This window comes from Alexandromys fortis, unplaced genomic scaffold, assembly GCF_014885135.2.
Source record: "Alexandromys fortis isolate MF-2015 unplaced genomic scaffold, M_Fortis_MF-2015_v1.1 scaffold_10, whole genome shotgun sequence".
Classification (NCBI taxonomy): Eukaryota; Metazoa; Chordata; class Mammalia; order Rodentia; family Cricetidae; genus Alexandromys; species Alexandromys fortis.
Genome location: NW_026067895.1, coordinates 10,627,562 through 10,645,024, shown reverse-complemented (window position 1 = coordinate 10,645,024; position 17,463 = coordinate 10,627,562).

Sequence of the window (17,463 nt, the reverse complement as noted above, 5' to 3'; positions counted from 1 at the left end):
TAAGAGGTTACATCAGTGTGGACTAGGAGCCATTGTCAGAAAGGAATTTTAAAAATAAAAAACAAATTCAAAAGAAATAAATGGTCATGAAAAGCCAAGGCAGACATGGAGGAGTCATTAGCTAGTAATAAATTGTGTGGATCCACATGTCCTCCTGATGTGGATGCCCCTCTGTATGCTCTGAGTGTGTTTTATTGCCATTGGTTAATAAAGAAGCTGATTTGGCCAATAGCCAAGCAGAACAGAGTCAAGCAGGAAATCCAAACAGATATAGGAAGAAAAAAGGGTGGAGTAGCCCCTGGGGAAGCAAGATATGAGGTAACAAGCAGCGAGCTTCATGGTAAAATATAAACTAATAGGAATGGGTTGATAGAGATTGCATAAGCTAGTTAGTAATAAGCCTGAGCTAATAGGCCAAACAGCTTGTAATTAATATTAAGCCTCAGAGTGGTTATTTTAAAAGAGGCTGAGGGACCCAGCAGGATGAGAGACCTCAAGTTATATCCTCCTACAGTGTTTGGTCTAAGAGAGTCTTCAAGCAGGAATTGCGACAATTTTGAAAATTGTATATGTACAATAAATTCTAAATAAGACTGACACAGAGTGGCATTTCTCAACAACTATCTTGACTGAAACTCATTTATAGAGGTAACAAAGCTCGAGGAGGCCCCAGGTCATTAAAAGAGCAGACCTGAGACCTGTGTTTTTACCAAGTCACCCAGCAGATCCTGGCACACAGAGATGTTTAAAGGTCAGAGATACACAGCACTGGTTCTCAAACCTGGAGCCCATTGGAAGTTAAGTATTATTGATTCTGATGGGCATGGGGAAGCATGGTGGCAATCCTAGCACTAATGAGGCTGAAACAGGAGCATTGCCATGAGTTTAAAGCAAGCTTGAACTATGCCTCAAGTCAGCGAGTCTCCTCTGTCTCTATCCCTCCCCTTCCTCCTCCTCCTCCTCCTCCTCCTCCTCCTCTTCTTCTTCCTCTCTCCTCTCTTTCTCTCTGTCTCTCTCTCTCTCTCGATATATAAATTATATATACATATATATAAATTATATATATACATATATACACATACACACACACACACACACACATACACACATCATCCCCCAGAATATAATTTAACTGGTTTGAATGTACTTGGACACTGAGATTTGAAACATCCCTAGAGGCTGAGAATCATTAGTGTAAAGAAGAGTTGATGTCCCCTAAGAACTATAAGGAAGAGTTGATGTTCTCTAATAACTGATCTCTATGTGTTTAAAAACCCAGGCAACCAGAATCTGAAATCCTTATATCTATCTCGCTTGTTTAAAGATGGAGTCCAGCCGGGCGGTGGTGGCACACGCCTTTAATCCCAGCACTTGGGAGGCAGAGGCAGGCAGATCTCTGGGAGTTCGAGGCCAGTCTGGTCTACAAGAGCTAGTTCCGGGACAGGCACCAATGCTACAGAGAAACCCTGTCTCGAAAAACCAAAAAAATAAATAAATAAATAAAGATGGAGTCCATGAATTGAATAATTGCTTTAAACACAGTTTAAAAACTATTATTCTTTGATCCCAAGACTTAAACTGAAAGTGTAAGTCAATGTTAGCTGTCCATTTACTTGTTTATTTATTTTCAGACCAGGTCTCTCAATTCTCAAGATCACTCAAGGATGATCTTGAACTTCTAATCTGTTGCCTTCTGCTCCTATACACTGGGAATATAGATGTGTACCACCACACTTAGATTGTTCACTGGTAGGTGTCAAACTCAAGGCTTCATGTATGTTATACAAACTCTTTATCAACATAACTACCCCCCACATCCCTACACAGTATTGTGGCCACACACCCACCTTGCTCCTGGACAAAGTTACCCATCCACCTGTCAGCCACGTCATCTTCATACAAATGTCCCAAAAATTCCCGGTGAGATGGCTACAGATGTTTGGCTCAACTCTTCATGTTAATAATTAGACATTATTTTACTCATTGTAAGTGGATTATAAATTAGTCACGATACTCTATTGTATATAAAAGTAAGGAGAACTGAATTAAGTTTGAATCTGGCAAGGCAAGAGACGGCATCTTAGGTGAAAAAATAACACTGTCTGCCACTGGCGATGGGGCTGGTTTTGGGTTACTGCAGAGTAGCTTTGGATGTGACCCACAGAGCAGGGGACACTTTCCCTCTCAGTCACCTCAATGAGGTGAAATTTCCATATGGGCCACAGACTTGTATTACAGACAAACCTCTCCTATCATGTTCTCTGATCTCTGTCTGCAGATTATCGTGATACTTTCTGGAAAGGCACAAAGCCACTGGATAAGCAAAGGCTCACGTGAACATGCAGGCTTCAGAATGTTCTTCCAGCTGGCCAAAGACAACAAAAGTAAAGGAGAGATTGAAATAGAGGACAGTATCAACCTCTGCAATGGGAGGGTGAGGAGAAGCAGAAGGGAAATGTTCCCCCTTCATCCTACCTCATGAGAATGTAAGGAAACACCTAGAAGCAAAGATAGTAATGATTTTGTAATTCAATGAAACTGGAAATTCAGGCCTGAAATCTTCCACATTGTATGTCCTTGCTCTTAGCCATAGTTCTGCTTCCTGGCCATGGAGATGGGAGAGCCATGGTGAAACCCAGATGGGATTGTGTGTGTAACCATCCTAGCAAATGGCTGACACTTAGAAACTATCCTGTCACCTTCTTCGTTCCCTTACTTCCTATCCCAGATCTACCCTGGAAAAATGGAAGGCAAGAGAAGTGGGTACATGTGGGTTTGTTTGTTATCTTTGTTGCCTGTTGTTCAGTATCTGCTGAGGATGACATGGGTGATGACCTGAAGTTGGACCTTCACTAGGTTAATAGTAGATCTCAACCATTATTCCATCTATATCTCCATAAAAGGCAAGGCTCATCTTGTTCTAGTGGGAGTGGCCTATACTGCTCTAGTGGGAGTGGCCTGAACTGCTCCCGTGGGAGTGGGCTGTACATCATCCAGCATCCATACTGGGCTAAAAATTTGAGAATAATGGGATTTTGTCAGATACAGCGGTGTTGATCAAGCATGAGGCAGAAACATCAGAATTCCAACACAGGTAGCCTGGGCAAAGAAGACATTCACAGTAACCTTCACTCAGAGAGAAAAGGTGGGGGTACTGATATGATAGTATAATAAGTGACCCCAAAAATTCTACCAGGGAACTCCTACAGCTGGTAATCATCTTCAGGAATATGGCAGTATACAAGATTAACTCAAAAAAAAAAAAAAAAACAGTAGCCCTCCGATACACAAATGACAAATGGATCAAGAAAGAAATCAGAGAAATATTGCCCTTTACAATAGTCACAAATATTATAAAATATCTTGGGGTAACTCTAACCAAACAGTCAAAAAACCTGTATAACAAGAACTTTAAATCTTTGAAGAAAGACACTGAAGAAATTATCAGAAAGTGGAAAGATCTCCCATGTTCTTGGATAGATAGGATTAACATAGTAAAAACAGCAAAGTTATGAAAAGCAATCTACAGATTCAATGCAATCCCCATCAAAATACCAGCACAATTCTTCACAGACCTCGAAAGAACAATACTCAAATTCATATGGAAAAAATAAAAAAAAACTCAGGATAGCCAAACAATCCTGTACAATAAAGGAACTTCTGGAAGCATAACCATCTCTAAATATTCTAGAGAATAATCTAGAGGCTGGCTCCTTTCAGAACTTTCTTTTTTAGTAAGAAAATTAGCATTAAGAAACTTATGATTTTCCTGAAGTTAATACAGTTAGAAATTTGTTGAAGAATGTTTGGCCTCTAAAAGGAGCTTCTTGATGTGGGAAGTCCTTCTGTGTGGGATGTCCTTCTCTGCACATGTTGCTTTTATTGGTTGATGAATAAAGCTGTTTTGGCCAATGACTTAGCGGAACAAAGCCAGGTGGGAAATCTGAACAGAGATATATAGAGATGATAGGGGAAGTCAAGAAGATACCATGTAACTGCAGAAGGAGACAGACGCTGAAACCTTTCCAGTAGGCCCCAGCCTCATGGTAATACTTTGATTAATAGAAATGGGTTAATTTAAGATATAAGAGATAATTAGCAATACACTTAAGTGACTGGCCAAGTGGTGCTGTAATTAATATAGTTTTTGTGTCTGCATATCTGGGAAACAAATGAACAATCTCCATTAATAAAATAGCACCCACTGTCTGGAATGAATCCACATAAGACCTAAAACTTTCCAAAAGACAGGATGGTTCGTCAGGGTTCCTGTTTTACAGAGGAAACTGCCAGACATTCTGCAGGACACAGAAGAAAACAACTGATAAAATTTGCCAGTACAAGGCAAAACAGATCTTCAAATTTCCTGCTTCATGGAAAAGTCTGCCAGATACTATGGGCCTGTAGGCTAAAGATGGATGCCACAAAGATACAGAAGAACTTTGAATGGACATCCAGGCAATGAGATGTCTCTGTCAATTCTAGAGTTTTAGAGTTGCTTACAATGCACTTCCTGTTTACTTAGGTAATATTACATCCTTCTGGGGTCTTTAATGGAGTTGAATACTGATATTTATAGTTTCTCTAGATATGATAAAAGATAAATTAAATATGAAGCTTTAGACTCACAAAGAAATATTGTAACTGTAATTCTTGCTTGTTACCTATTCTGTTATATGTAATTTTACTATGTTAAAGTTAAAGCCTTCCTTTTTTAACCAGACAGAAAAGGAGACATGATGTTGGATATCCTTCTGTACATGTGCTACTTTTATTGATTGATGAATAAAGCTGTTTCAGCCAATGGCTTAGCAGAGAAAATCCAGGTGGGAAATCTGAACAGAGATATAGAGAGAGAGTAGGTAGAGTCAAGGAGATACCATGTAGCTGTTAAAAGAGAAAGAAACCAGAAAACCTTACCAGGAGGTCACAGCCTCGTGGCAATATTCAGATTTATAGAAATGGGTTAATTTAAAATATAAGAGCTACTTAGCAATATGCTTAAGCGATTGGCCAAGCAGAGTTGTGATTAACAAAGTTTTGTGTGATTATTCGGGTCTGGGTGGTCGGGAAATGAATGATCAGTCTCCATTTATACATTCCTGAGTCAAAGCTTAACTCTATGGAGGGTATCAGTGCTAAGTAAACAAGTAGCATATTGTTTCTAAGGAGTGGGAGGCATCTGAGTACTTAGAGACATTGGTTATCCTGAGTCACATCATTTCACTGAGTAGAGGAAGAATTGTGCTTATAAATGGGACTATAAGAGGCATTTTCCAATAATCTTTCAGTGATAGCCACACAAATATGTGGAAACGCAAAAGAATACATCATTCATGATATCTCATTCAAACAAAGACATTTGTTTTTGGGTGGACCACAAATTAGGGAAAGAGTTGGGACATTTGGTCAGGGTGGGGAGACCCAAAGACTTGTGGCTGTGTGCACCTCAGGGAGGTGGTGGGGCGTGGAGAAGAAGTTGCTTGTCATGAAGGGTACAGTAATTGCTTCCTCTCCGTCTTCTGCTGGTACCCCCATTAGCCAAGCCTATTCAGAAATAGAAAACATAGGATCCTAATAATACAGGCCATATCACTCAATGTGACAAAGAATGGTGGAAAACAGATAACATGACATTATAGCATCAGTTTTCAAAAAAAAAAAATTAACCAGAGTGTGCTAACTGTGATGTCTTTAAACTCAAAGATGCCCTGGACATACAACTTTGGAGGGTCCTTGTGTGATGGAACCTCAGACACTGCAAAAGCTATCTAGAATACTAGTCTGCAGCGATAAGCAGAAGTAAATAGGATAGTAGAGGCAACAAATGGGCAACAGAGAAAGTCAGGAAAGGGGCTGTCACTGAAGCAGAAATAGCAATAAGCCAGAGGCATGGTAATGGCATTCTTGAAGGAATCCACTCTCGGAGTGAGGCAAAAAGGCACTGTGGAGGAGACTATGCTTCTGAGATGCGACCAGGAAACAACCTGCTGGAAGTGAGGTCCTGCAGAATAACACTTTCACTCATGAACTGTGATGAGCGAGAAGCTGTCCAGACTGAGGAAGCAGGAATTGTTGTCCAAGAGCAATCATAGAAATGGCAAGAAGCAGAGAGTCCAACAAACAGAGAACAAGTCACAAGCCACTCTCTGTTATGTCTGAATCCACCCAGTACCCATATGTACACACTGCCCCTCTACACACAGTTTCTTTAGAGGAACTGCAATTGAGGAAGTTCTAACCTCCAGCAACCGGGATGCTGCCTCTTCCTCCTGGTTTTTCTTCCCATGTACCATTGTGGCTTCCTGCTGCTTTCTGTGGTACCATGAGGCTCAGCCAAATGAGTCCCAGGTTCTAGGACTGTTATCCCTGATTTCTAACCTGGACCACTAACCTCAAGTATGCCTTTCTATCACAAGCCAAAACACAACTCTTGAAGTTACCTAGAAATGCATGATTTCCAGTGGGAATCTGAGAGGCTTCTGTAATGACAATAGCGCGTGCTGTGGACTGCTTTTATGTCCCCCCCCCCAAAATTGCATGTCAATTGCAAATCTCCAACGGGATAGTATTTGAAGGTGGTATCTTTTATGAGAAAATAGAATAAGAAATGTATCCCTTATGAATGGCTAATGCAATTCATAACAATGAATAGTAGAAACAAAATTTTCAATGGTAGACCTACAGACAGTGTGAAGCAGGCACTAGGAAGGGACCTGCTGGCGCCAATTATGCCATAATACCTATTATGCTGTCATAAGAAGGGAAAGGCTTTACATCAAACCACTCTGTCAATAATAACACTTGAGCGACACATTTCCAAACCTCGGAGAACTCTCCTTCAGCAACTAAGAAAGAGATGACGAGTATGTGAGAACACGATGCAAGAAGGCCTGAATTCAAACATGGTCGGTACAAAGACTGAGGGCTGATGATGGACAGGCCCCCTGAATCCCATCAAGAGGATCTTAAACTCAAGCAAAGATAACCCACTAAGGATATCCACATTTAAAAACATTCTTTTAAACAGTGAGAAACAGAAAAAAAAATAAAACATAAAAATATATTCATTTCATAGACACAAAGCAAAGAAAAATCAGCCTACGATTCACAATCCCAGAGAACCTAGGCAATCAAGAGGACCCTAAGAGAGACATACATAGATCCAATTTACATGGGAAGTAGAAAAAGACACGATCTCCTGAGTAAATTGGAAGTGTGGGGATCATGGGAGAGGACAGGGGGAGAAGGTAGAGGAAAGTGGAGAAAAATATAGTTTAATAAAAACAAAAAAGAAGGAAAAAATAAACCATTCTCTCTGTTAAAAAAATATATTCATTCCAATCAATGTGTAAATCACAACATAGACATACAAAAAAATAAAAGCAAGCCAACACAAAACTCCACAAGTCCATGACTTCCCAAAACTAATAACTAGAACACCAGATAAAAGAGTCAACCTTCCAGTCTTAAAATTGTACAACTATAATAAAAAATAACATTCAAACAAGCAGATGAGTTATGATGTCAGTTCAGTATCTAGATATGAAAGTTCACAATGTAGGTCAGAAAGGTAAAAAAAAAACAGGGTGAAAACTTCTACAGCACAGAAGAAAAATTCAGCAATGAAATAATGATCATTATAAAAAATAACAGACATTGTAGAAATGAAAGAATCAGTCAAATAAAAAACACAGTCGGTCAACAGACAGGATGAAGCAGAAAACGGTGTCAGGGACAGCAGACAAGGCAAAGGGACTGTTACTTTCAGACAGAAATACAAGGGTAACAGGAATCAGGGAAAGTCATGGCTTCCCGGAGATCGAGGATATGATGAAGAGACAAAAAACTGAGAGTCTATAAGGCAAAATGAACTAAAATAAAAACTAAAAGACATGGAGAAACTACTCAATGAAATTATAGCAGAAAATGTCCCAAAGCCTAGAAAAAATACATTCAAATACCAGAGGCACTTAATCTTTTACATTTATTTAGTTGTGTGTGTGTATGTGAACTTGCACCTGTATACCTAAACTTGCACACACCACAGTGGATGGGAGCTAAGAGGGAAACTTCTAGAGCACTCAGATTTGATTCCCAGTACATACACGGCTGCTCACAGTCATCAGTAACTTCAGTTTCAATGGGTCCAAACCCTACTCTGACATCCATGAGTACCAGCTATGGATGTGGTACACAGACACACATGGAAACAAAACACTTGTATACTTAGCTTTTACTGATTAATATTAAAGCTGCAGAAGAAATACCATTAAAAAAGGCAGTTTTTTTAAAGCCAACTTACATAGGCAAACTCATTAAAATAACATCAGGTCAATGATTCTTGAAAATCATGAAAGCGTGGAATAATATATTTCAATAAGTAACTGTCAACTAAAATGATTACATACAGCAAAGAAAGTCTTAAATGGGTATATAAAGACTTTCTAAAGGCAGCACAGACAAAAGCAACTGATGACCAACATGCCAGCAAAACAGAAGATCCTTGAAACAATTTAATCCCCCCAAAAAGACAGTCACTAAACAAGAACATGGGATAGAATGAAGCTCATGAGAGAACAGAGTGATAAATGAGAACTAGGGAATGATCAACATATCCAACGCAGTGAAACACTTAGTACTTAATGGTGGCAAGGGACAGAGAAAAAAATAGTGTGCAAGCCAACCAGAAAAACAATCTAGAAAATTACAGGACTCATCAAATAGCTCCCAACAATACCTCTAAATAGCAATTATTTCCTGTCTCTGAGAGATATAGACTAACTGAATGGATCAAAATTCAAGATCCAACCATGTGCAGCTCATAAGGGCAACACCTCAGTGGCAAAGGCTCACACAGGATGAAAAGACGACGGATGGAAAATATGTATAAAGCAGTTGCAAACAGAAATGCTGTAGCCACTCTTACAATCAGTAAAGCCAATCTCAATGCAAGGTTAGCCAAAAGAGATTAAGAAGATCACTACTTATTAATAAAGTCTATAGTTTGTCAAGATGAAATTATTATAAAAGTACATACATAAAATCATAGTGTACCTAATTTCATAAGAAATACTACTAGAAATAAGTGGAAAGGTAGGCTCACATACAAAAAGAAAAAGTAATTTCAATACCCCATTCTTATCAATCCATATATTGTCCAAACCAGAAAATCAACAAAGAAACTTCAGACCTAAGCCATTTCACAGAGTAAATGGACTCAACAGACATCTACGACTGTTTCACCAAAAGTGATAGGATACACACTCTTTTCAGGATGCTATAGAACCTTCCCTAAAACACGCCACATGCTGCAAAGAAGTCCAGTAATGATAAATAATAAGAGTAAAATAATTTTCTATAACTAATTAGATCATAATGGAATAAAAGTATAAGACAAAGGCAATACTATAAAACACATGAATATTAGATAGTCTACTCCAGATTGGATAGCAGGTCACTGAGGAAATCATAGAGGAGGTAAAAACATTTCTAGAATCAAATTAAAGTAAAAATACAACCAAATAGAACCTTTGGGATACAGCAGAGGTGGTTTTTAAGAGACAACAGAAGAGCTTTAAGAACCTGTATCAGAAATTCAGACAAATCTCAGGCAGCCTAATGCTATTCCACGAGGATCTAAAAAACAAGAAAAACAAACAAAATGAGTAGATGGAAATACTTAATAACGAACTGGGGCAGAAATGAATGACGTGGAGACAGAAACTAACAGGACAACATGAAGAATAAAGGAAACCAACAGTGGGTTCTTCGGAAAGAAAAATGATATCCACAAACCCTGAGCCAAATTAACAACAAGCAGCAACACAAATTAATAAAACCCAGAGGCGAGAAGGGAGGATACCAGGAAAGACACACACAGAACCAGAAGATCATTAGACGGCAAGAGAAAGCCTGCCAAAGTATGTTATAAGTAAGTTAAGCAGACCTGAGAATCAGTGAAATTGAAGTAATGATAGAGAACACACGGGGCCTGTGAAACAAGTCAGTGGGTAAAAGAACCCGCAACCAGGGCTGGAGAGATGGCTCAGTGGTTAAGAGCATTGACTGCTCTTCCAAAGGTCCTGAGTTCAATTCCCGGCAACCACATGGTGGCTCACAACCATCTGGAATGAGGTCTAGTGCCCTCTTCTGGCCTGCAGACATACACGCGGACAGACTATTGTATACATAATAAATAAATAAATATTAAAAAAAAAAAAAGAACCCGCAACCAAGCCTGCCGACCTGAGTTTGACCCTTGGAACCCGTGTGGTAGGAGGAGAGAATCAATTCTTGTCAGTTGTCATATGACTTCCATACTTGCTCCATGGCACAAGTAAATTAATAAATGTAATAATAATTTTTAAAAAACTGATCTTTCTACATTTTGAGTCCAGGACCTGACTCATCATTGCATGAAAGTTGAAGGTGCTGCGTTTGGGGACACAGTTATTTAATGATGCCTGAATTGAAGGCAAGAAGACCATGAGAACAAAGCTAGCATGGGCTATGCAGGAAGACCTTGTCAACTGGAAAAAATCAAACAAACAACACAAGTGAGAGACCTGACTTCTATCCCAGGCCCAGTTACCAGTTTCACGAGAACTGGGACAGTCACTAAGTCCTCTGGACTCTGGCTCGCTGCTGATGAAATGGGAATGATGTCTTCTTCCCTGCAGGATGCTGGAGGCTGGATGCAGACCTGCCAACAGTGTGGCTGCCCTGGCACTTTGCACTCTTCGTTCCTTCTTTTGACAAAGTAGCCAGTGAGAGCCTGCTTCTTCGGATGAGCAGCTTCCTCTCCAAGGGTGCTTTACCCATGATTACCTCATACATATTCAGGTAATATCAGCGGTAGATGACTAGGGGCTTAGCAAGGTGGATCACAAGGGATGAGTTCAGAAAATGGCCAGTACTGCAGTAATTTCGCGTTACCCATTTCGGTCCTCTGAGTATGCCATGCTTCAGCACCTATGTCTTTACACAGCCTTGTTTTGAAGTATTCTCACCATCAGGTCTTGTCTTCTCACCTAGGGAGTCTCTCCTAGAAGTTGGGATCCTCTTTAGTCTTTTCTCTCTTAAGGTTTACCTTGATTTTATGTGTTTGAGCATCTGCCTGGATATGTCTTTGTGCATATCCTGTGTGCATGCCTGGTGCCTCTAGAACCCAGAAGAGGGGGTAAGATTCCACTAAAACTGAAAGTCCAGATAGTTGAGCCACCATTTGGGTGCTGGAACTAAGCCTGAATCGTCTACACGAACAGCAACTGCTTTTGACCACGCGACCCTCTCCCCAGCCCACCTGTGTCTTTCTGGATGGCTGGTTGGTACTGTGATTGTGAAATAGAAATCAGATGTGAAGGGTTTCATCTAACCTGATCATTTCAAGTTTGCACCTCCTCTATAGTGCCTTCCAGTGCTATTGTTCAACCATTCATTAAGCCGCTATATTTGAAAGTTCTGGAATTGCCCTAAAATATTTCTAAAAAGAGTCGTGTTATACACTGAGAGCTTTCCCATGGAGTCTGTGATTCCTTGCCACTCTTATATCCCCCAAATCCTACCAAAGCTGAAGTGATCAAAGCTAAGAAAATAATTGGTATGAAAAATAAGGTCTATTTAATATTCAATGGTGTCATCCAGAAAAGACATAGAGAAATCCCTTTGCAGCTTGGATGGGCCCAAAGAGTCGATTCCTCTTGTTGAGTCTGAGAAAACAGGGATGGCAGAATCCCAGCAGTGAAGTGTTGGTTGACAGAGACCATGGCAGAGAAGGGATGCTGCCCGGGACAGGGCAGTGGCTGTGGAAAGACAGCTGCAGGGCCTTGTTCTTAAAGGCCACGGGGTTAACAAGTCAGGCGGACTGATGGCATCTTGTAGGACACGGTGGAGAGCATCAAAGTGTGCTCTGTAAATCATCTGCTAATGACTCCCCTTGAAGCTGCTTCAAAGGCAGAAGACTCAGCCCAGGAGTGATGGCCCTATGCCAAAAAAACAGGGTTCTGCATTCTAGCCTCTGTGGACAACAGCCGCAAAGGACACCCAAAAGAACATCTGCAGAATTCAGCACGAATAAACACGAGAGATTTTGTCTACTTTTGTCGCAATAAAATGCTTTAGCCTGGGTCACTTACAGATAGGGACAGTTTCTCTCAGTTTTGAAAGCTGAGGAGTCTAAAATCCGGGTGCTGGCAGGGTGTCTGCTGAAGGCTGCCTTATGATCCTAAGGTGATACCTCAAGATATACCCTCCAGAGAAAGGACAGCAGTCCTCGAATGGCAGAAGAAGAGAGGGGAAGCCTGCTATCATCCTCCATCAAGACTGTTTGTAAAAGCAAAAAGCTCCATTCAGAGAAGAAGAGCACCCCCAGCCTGATTACCTCATCGACGCCCTACCTCCTAACACTGCCACGTTGGCAGCGGCTCAGTTTTGGGGTGGACACATTCAAGTTGTAAGCATGACAGAAATGACCATGGCTCTGACTCTCTTTAGTAGAGATGTTGTACCCCTTCCTTTAAATGTGTCTTACCCATGTGCTCATGACAGTGGACACACAGACAACCTTCATCAAATATTAATAATATTGACAATAATACTAGCCCTCAGAGTTTATGAAAATTTTGTTTGGACAAATACTGTTGTGCGCGTCTCTCTCATTTAATATTTGCTGTGCAGCTGTATTATTCTTGTTTCGGGTAAGAAAAGTAGAACTTTTTACTTTAAGCACTTTCTACTTTTCTAGATACATGCATGATGGCTAATTTAATTTTCTTTTTGCTTTTTAATGTGTGTTTGTGTGTGTGTGTGTGTGTGCCATGGCACACCTGTAAAGGTCAGAGGGCAACTCTGTGGAGAGAAGATTATTTAAGCTAGGGGCGGCCTTTGTGAACAGAACCATCCTGTAGGGTCAGAGCTGCTCAGAATAAACAGAGAGAAGAAGGTTCAGAACACAGGCAATCTTAACTCTGCTCTCTGCTGCCAGGATGTGAGATTCACTCAGACCCTCCCTCCACGATGCACTGACACCTTCAAACCGCAAGCCAACATAAATAAGCTCTCCTTTTTAGTTATTCTTTGGATGTTTTATCTACAGTCATGAGAGGCCTGACACACACATTTAACACCAGGAAAAAAAAAAAAAAAAAAAAAAAAACAGGATTTGAACTCATGTGCACTCAATCCACAGAGCAGACCCCAGGACTTCACAGGGGGACTCATCTGAAGATGTCGTTAATGTTGCCAGCTCTTAACCTACACTCTTAAAACCCTAATGGGCAAAATCACCCAGCCATTGCCTGACAAACCTTGGCAGAATTTTCTCTCCTTGGTTACTTGTATCTTCCTGGGGTCATTCCATTCCCAGCCCATCCTCTGCTGACTGTAGAAGAGAAGGCTGCAGAAAAAGAAGGCAGCTACTAGACGCCTAAGGAGGTCGGAGTGAACCTTGCTCTGTTCCTGCTAAGGAGCTGAATCCAGGTACTGGAAGGCTCCAGCTACAAAGCTGTGGACTCTGGTGACATCGCCTTCCTTTTTCCTAAGTCTTAGTAAATTATTCTAATTGGATGCCAAATGACTGGTAGAATTTCAAATCACGTTAAAGCATATGAGACTTGGCCAATATAGCTAGGAGGTATATATGTCACGTAGGAACTGTTTAGGCAATTGGGGCAGGTTTGTTTTCGTGGAAGCTAGGGACACTATGCAAATATGACTTTCCCTAATCGCGTACCCTAGTTACAGTTCCTAGGTGGCTTGACAAATCAGTGCCACCCCTAGCTTTGTGCTTCTAAAGAGTAGGTTCTCTAAGGAGGACTTCGTTTAGAATCTCCTAAAGCCTCTGCCAATCTCTTATTAGCTGCAAAAATGAGAGTCGATAAAACTAGAAGGATCGTACTGAAATGAAACGAGCTTTAACTTCTGCACGGAGCACAGGCGGTACTCTTTCAAACTGCTCGTCCACTCTTCTCAGCTTGGGAGCCTAATAGACTTAGCAAGTATTATTCACACCGCGTGGAAAACGTATTGATGTGTTTACAGAATGGTGGCAACTTTTGATTTGTTGTTTGGGAATGATATGATTCTCCCCACTGCATAATGCCCAGGCCCCTGCCCCTGTTGTCCCTGTCCCTGTCCCATGCTTCTGCCGCCATTTTCTGGCTACTGTGCTCACTTTCTCACTGTTCAAACAAGCCTTTAAAATCACTTCACAGAGGACAGCATCTGAAGCCTTCTCCTATCAGCCTGTGGTGACCCCATTTTTATCATCAGCAGCTCTGATCTGTATTCATTCCCTTTAACCTCTGCCTCTTCTCTGAACAGAAACCCCATCCAATACCCAGGTCCAGACAAGATCGCAGCACCTGTATGCATGCAGAAACCTTCTGAAGTTGATCCTGATCCTGCCTACCCGGCCACTGATGAATTTACAAGAACCAAACTCAGGTAGAGCTTGAAGCAGAAAATGGGAGTGATCTGTGACAGTGGGTGAATGTATCAAGACCCTCCTGCAGACAGTTCCAAACGTTTATTTCTGCATAACATGTAAGGTCATGGAGGTTTGTTTTGTGGGGTGTGTTTTTTACTTCATTTGGGGGATTAGGATTTCTTGTGAACCAGGCTAGTCTTAAATTCAGTATGCAGCTGAGGATAACCTAGGCTCCTGCTTCCACCTTTCCATTGCTGCAAGTATAGACATGTACCATCATCCCCAGTGCTAAGCCATGGTTCAAGAGGCAAGAAGGCCACACCAACCACTTTGAAAATAACCTTTAGACCCTACCTGACAGTCTTTAAGCATCAAGGTGTACCAAGCTTTCCACATACAGAGCTTCTGTAGTAACTGTCTTATATCTAAAAACACTTAAGACTTTTAAATATCTTTAAAACAATCTGGATTGGGGCGATTCCCCAGCCTCTTTATAAAACAACAATGCTTGTCTAACACTAAGTCACCAAAGGTAGATGGATCAAGTAACTGAGCAACAGACAGGAAGTTAGTATTTCTGTATTGATTCCTATTAACACTGAAGAACCTGGCTTCTTTCAGGGCTGATGACTGGGGTTTAAAAGAGTTATCCTAAACATACTCAAACGCTAAAAACACCGTTCTATTACTCAAAGTGACTTATATTTTTAGAACAAAAAAGACTTTTAAAAAAACATTAGTGGAAATCTGCTCAGTTCAGAAGAACTACTTTTCAGTGGACCAAAGCCACACTGCTGCTTTTCCTGCTTTAACATTAAGCAACAGTCAAGCAAGACTTAAAAAGAGCAAAGAACCAATTAGGACCGTTCCTTGGGAAAGAATGGGTTTGGAAACCTAAAGTGGCAAGTTGGATCTCAACAGAGACAACCAGAAGTCAGCAGACTCAGAGAATGGAAAGGACACTGACCGTGTGGGGTAAGAACTCAGTCACTCTGGTTTGTATTTAACAAGTGATACATGGATTGGTTAGAAATCGGCAGGGTGGTAAAAGACAGAATCACCCTTAGAACTCATGGAGTACTGGACCAACATGAAAGCCTCCTGCTGGTTCATTTAGACCTGTCATTGCTCGAATGAGGAAGCAGAGGGTTAGGGAATAAAATGGACTGACTTATGCACATCCATACAGCCAATAAGGAGAGCTGGACCCACAATCCAAATCCCCATTGCTCTGCAGAACCTACATTAAGGTGCTTATTTTTGTGGGGTTTGGGTGTGTGTGTGTGTGTGTGTGTGTGTGTGTGTGTGTGTGTGTGTGTGTTGAGTTTTGGTACATGTACACATGTGTGAGTATGCTTGGAAAAGTCAGAGGTTGACCCCGGTGGCTGTCTTCCTCCATCACTTTCAATCGTATTCTTTAAGACAGGTTCTCTTGCTGAATCGGGAGCTCACCAAGTCTGCAAGACTAGATGGTCAGCAAACCCCAGAGATCATTCCTCCCTAATGCTGGGGTTAAAGATGTCTGCCACAGTACCTAGCCTTTTCTATACTTTTGGGGAATCTGAACTCAAATCTTTGTGCTTGCACTGATGTAGCCTCCTCTCCAACCCCTGGTTTCTCTACTAGGTGTTTGTTCATTTGAGACAGAGTCTTACCGTGTAGACCAGGCTGACCTCAAACTCCTGGCAACCCTGTGCTTCTGCCTCTTGAGTACACACATAGAAGTAATGTGTTCATTATAAATGCAACCATACACATGTGGGCCCAAGAAATCTTAAAATAAATATTCAAAGTTGACAAAGACAATAACATGCCCCCAGGATTACAGAAAATGTACAATAGTCTATAATGAACTAAGAAAATGTAAAATAACCTATAATAAACTAAGAAATGTAAAATAACCTATAATGAACTAAGCCAGGTTTAGTGATGCATGAGTTTAATCCTAGCACTCAAGCTGAGGCCAGCCTGGTCTAAAACTATCTTGTGAGATTCTTTTTAAGACAGAGAGAGAGAGAGAGAGAGAGAGAAACAGAGAGAGAGAGAGAGAGAGAGAGAGAGAGAGAGAGAGAGAGAGAGAGAGAGAGAGAGAGAGNGAGAGAGAGAGAGAGAGAGAGAGAGAGAGAGAGAGAGAGAGAGAGAGAGAGAGAGAGAGGCAGGCTAACTAACACTCAGGGATTGTCTGGAGGGTCTCAAACAAAGAAGCATGAAAACCTTTGGCACTAAGTATGCTAATTATTGTGACTACAGTGGTGGCTTCACCGGTGTGTGCTTTATCCAAATGATGGCTTTCATAGGTGACTATCTATGTCCAAACAGTGCAAACTAATTAATAACTTACAGTTTAGTATATGTCATTATGCCCTAAGAATCTCCTCTCTTTCTCTCCCCCGCCCCCGTGTGTGTGTGTGTGTGTGTGCAAACAACACCCAATTAAAAGCAAAATCCAGCATGCGGGCTTCTACTTCTCAGATTCCACGTCTGAAGGCATCTGGAGTCACTTTCTTTGAAATTCAGCCAAGACCACCGCTAACATTCCATTGCTATAGATAGTGATGTTACAACAGAGAAACTCTAGACAATGCTTGCAGTTGAAAACCTGGATATATGGAATGTATTAGCATATATAATTATTAGATGCCTATAACGCTGTGTCATCGTTTATATAACCAAGTGTTCTTTTTCAGCAGACTCCTACTTCCTTGCTATTTGGCAAGGCCTAGCAGTACTCAAGACAGGGGTAGGTGCCAGGCTACCCATGATGCATTGCAGAACAATGAAATCTCACTCTCAAAAGAAACAAGGATTTCTGTAGGAGGGATCCTCCCCTGACACTCTCCCTTTAGGACTGTCCCTGAACACCCGTGGGTTCGCAACTTTGTCCACCCGAGGACTTCGTCCTCCTTTTTCTCGGGATGTTATAGAAAACTGCAGTGACCCTAATGCTTGCATACATGAACAGGGCCCCATCATAGGCCACAGACAGACACACTCCCAAACCTGTGTGCACAGAGACTCAGAATGCATCCGCTCTG